The sequence below is a fragment of the Pteropus vampyrus genome, unplaced genomic scaffold (assembly GCF_000151845.1).
Source record: "Pteropus vampyrus isolate Shadow unplaced genomic scaffold, Pvam_2.0 Scaffold228, whole genome shotgun sequence".
In the NCBI taxonomy this organism is placed as follows: Eukaryota; Metazoa; Chordata; class Mammalia; order Chiroptera; family Pteropodidae; genus Pteropus; species Pteropus vampyrus.
This window is the reverse complement of record NW_011889009.1, coordinates 829363-832064: the sequence shown is the minus strand read 5'-3', so window position 1 is coordinate 832064 and position 2702 is coordinate 829363. Positions and strand designations below refer to the sequence as shown.

Here is a 2702-nt window from a genome sequence, read left to right as displayed (position 1 = left end):
CCGAAGGCCTGACCGCACCGCTCTCGGCCCCTCGCGGCACCTGCCCAGGCTGGAACTACTTCGTTGTTCATCCACTGTCACTGTCGGGCACCCCACGAGCAGCGCCCACACCTGCCCTGTCCCTCCCCGTCCGGCCTCGCACCCCACCCTGCCCACTCGGGACAGCAGGGCACCCCAGGCTCTCTGGGGCGGGTGGGTCGGTGGGAGGGCCAGGCAGAGTCCCCCTTCCTCCACTACCCCCTTTCTCCTTCCCAGCCCGCTCCCTCTCCTCTTCCCAGACACGGAGGGGAGAAGGCTAGGGCACCAGGTCACAAGGAAGACCGTGGGTCACTCTGCTGTCCCTTCGTTCCCATAGGAATGAACATTTTAGGCCCGTCTGCTATAAATCAAAGGCCACAATTTGGGGGGTGGGTGGGTGTAGGGGGCAGGTACTAGGGAGCAGAGAAATGAAGCTAGTGCGCTAAAAGCTCGGATTAACTGGAAATCGTGCAGAAACGAAGATGAAGTGAAAACAGCATTTGACAGGTCTTCAATTTCTTCCTTGCAAAGCAGGAAAAGAATGGGCAGGCCCTGGTTCCAGACCCGGGTTCAAGAAGCAACAAGCTAAGGGGTTAATTAAGGTCCCACTCTTTACCAGGGGCTGTGAGGACCACGTGAGACCACAAGGGGGCACAGCGTCTCAGCACCAGCCCAGCACCCACCCTCCCTTGCTGAGAAAGTTCAGATTTGCCCACAGGGAACACCTCTCCCCTGCTCTCAAGGGGAGGTTTGGGGGTCAAGGCAGAGGCCCCACCCCTTGCTCAGGGGCCTGGCCAATTTGCACTTCTCAACCACAGGACCACAGTGATTGGTTCAGCAGTGGGTGTGAGGCTGGGTGCCGGGTAGGCTGGGACCACCAGGAACAAACACTCTTTTTCAGCTGGAAAGACAGGCTGTGCGTGGGGTCCACGCACAGGACGGAATGAGAGAGAATCTGGAAGATGGGCTTTGAGCCCCTGGATCCAGCCCCACGCCTGCAACCCCACTCCTTTCAAATTTTTTTTTTCTTTTAAGTTTAAGTGGTTTGGGTTAGAGTTCTGAAATTTATAACCAGGAGTCCAGACCAATGTAAGGATGGTTTAGGCCATTCTCACAGGCCGTAACACTGAGCATCCTCATCCTAGGGCAGAATCTCTCTTCCGACACCTAGGACGTTCGATCGGGCCTGAGCCCTCCTCATGGGGGACATCTGAGGGGACAGGTGGTACAGCTCTTACCTCGTCAGCCAGGAGGAAAACCTTCTCTTCCCACGCAAAGTGAATCACATCTTCTATGCACTTCCTGCTCTGCACCTGACCTAAAAAAGCCCCGACGACACCAGAATGTCGGCTGTAATGCTCCTTAAATTGTCCCGAGGTGAGAAGCCCACCCAGAATCACTTGGGTGTCCTATGGTCCCTGGCGACCCTAAGGGACCACTCTCCCTAGGTGCTGTGCCCGAGGGGGTGTAGTCAACCCCCAGCGATGCCCCAGGGTCCGCCCCAGCCCTCCAACTCAGGTAAACCAGGTGGGTGGAGGGGTCTTGTCATTCTTATGTGAGGAGTGTGTGTGGTTGAGGGTTATGTCTGTCTGTCTGTCTGTCTGTCTGTCTGTCTGTGCTAGATGACAGGAAGGCAAGGAGTGTCATAAAGAGCAAGACAATAAGCTGAAGGAGGGAAATCAAAGCCTGACAGCTCTAAAAAGACCATTTCTTTGCTACGTACAGGTGTATCCCTGGATCCAGGTGTATTATCTACACGTGTACATATGTATATATATGCACATATGTTATTTACACACACATATATCTTGATGCAAAGCAGTATGGAAAGTATGTTACATTGTTGTTAAAAATAAAGACATATTGCAACGACATGGATGGACCTAGAGGTTATTATGCTGAGCGAAATAAGCCAGAGAAAGATAAATACCATGTGATTTCACTTACATGTGGAAATTAAGGAACAAAAAGAACAAACTAATAGGAAACAGACTCACAAATATAGAGGACAATCTGATGACAGCCAGAGGGGAGGGGGGTCGGGGGCTGGGAGAAAGCGGTGAAGGGTTAAAGAAGCACAAATCAGTAGCTGATAGATGGTCCCGGGGATGGGGAGCACAGGGATGGGGAGCACGGCGCAGGGGACGCGGTCAGCAATCAGGCGAGAGCTGTGTGCAGAGCCAGAGGGAGACAGAGCAATCGGGGGGATCGTTTCATAAACTATATAAATGTCTAATCCGTGTACTGGAGACTTGGAACTAATAATAAAATAAAACACAATGCCAAAAAGTATAAATAAAGACGTATATTCTTGCCTATGCGAGAGTATCAGGAATGTCTGAAAAACACATAGACATATCTTTTAAAAGCACACGATGATTCAACTTGTATTTCGGCCTCGAACTATCTACGTAATGAAGATATTTCTTTACTACGGGCCCATGGGTCTCCTGCCAGCAAAGCCTCCTCTGAAGCCCGGGGTTCTGAGGTTCTGGGAGGCAGCGGCTCTGGTCTCTCCGAGGAACCCGCCACCGTTCCGACAGGTCCTTCCTGAGGGGGACTCCAGCCCAGAGGACAGCAGAGCCAAGAACCTGGCCGAGGTGCCTCGGACACGAGGCTGATGCAAGTGTGGGGCTCCAGCCCCAGCCCTCACGCTTCCATGGTCCACCCGCTTCTGTCCTGAG

General features: G+C 52.9%; 1 protein-coding gene and 1 long non-coding RNA gene across 2 annotated transcripts in view; both read right to left on the bottom strand.

Moving 5' to 3' along the window:
- The window catches only part of GPT2 (glutamic--pyruvic transaminase 2), a 24791-nt gene that overhangs the window by 7374 nt on the left and 14715 nt on the right, over positions 1 to 2702 (bottom strand). The window lies entirely within an intron of this gene.
- LOC111728786 lies at positions 220 to 1917 on the bottom strand. The gene is made up of 2 exons (XR_002775952.1): positions 1257 to 1917; positions 220 to 932 (listed from the first exon to the last, which is right to left on the bottom strand). It is a non-coding gene; the product is annotated as an uncharacterized LOC111728786 (long non-coding RNA).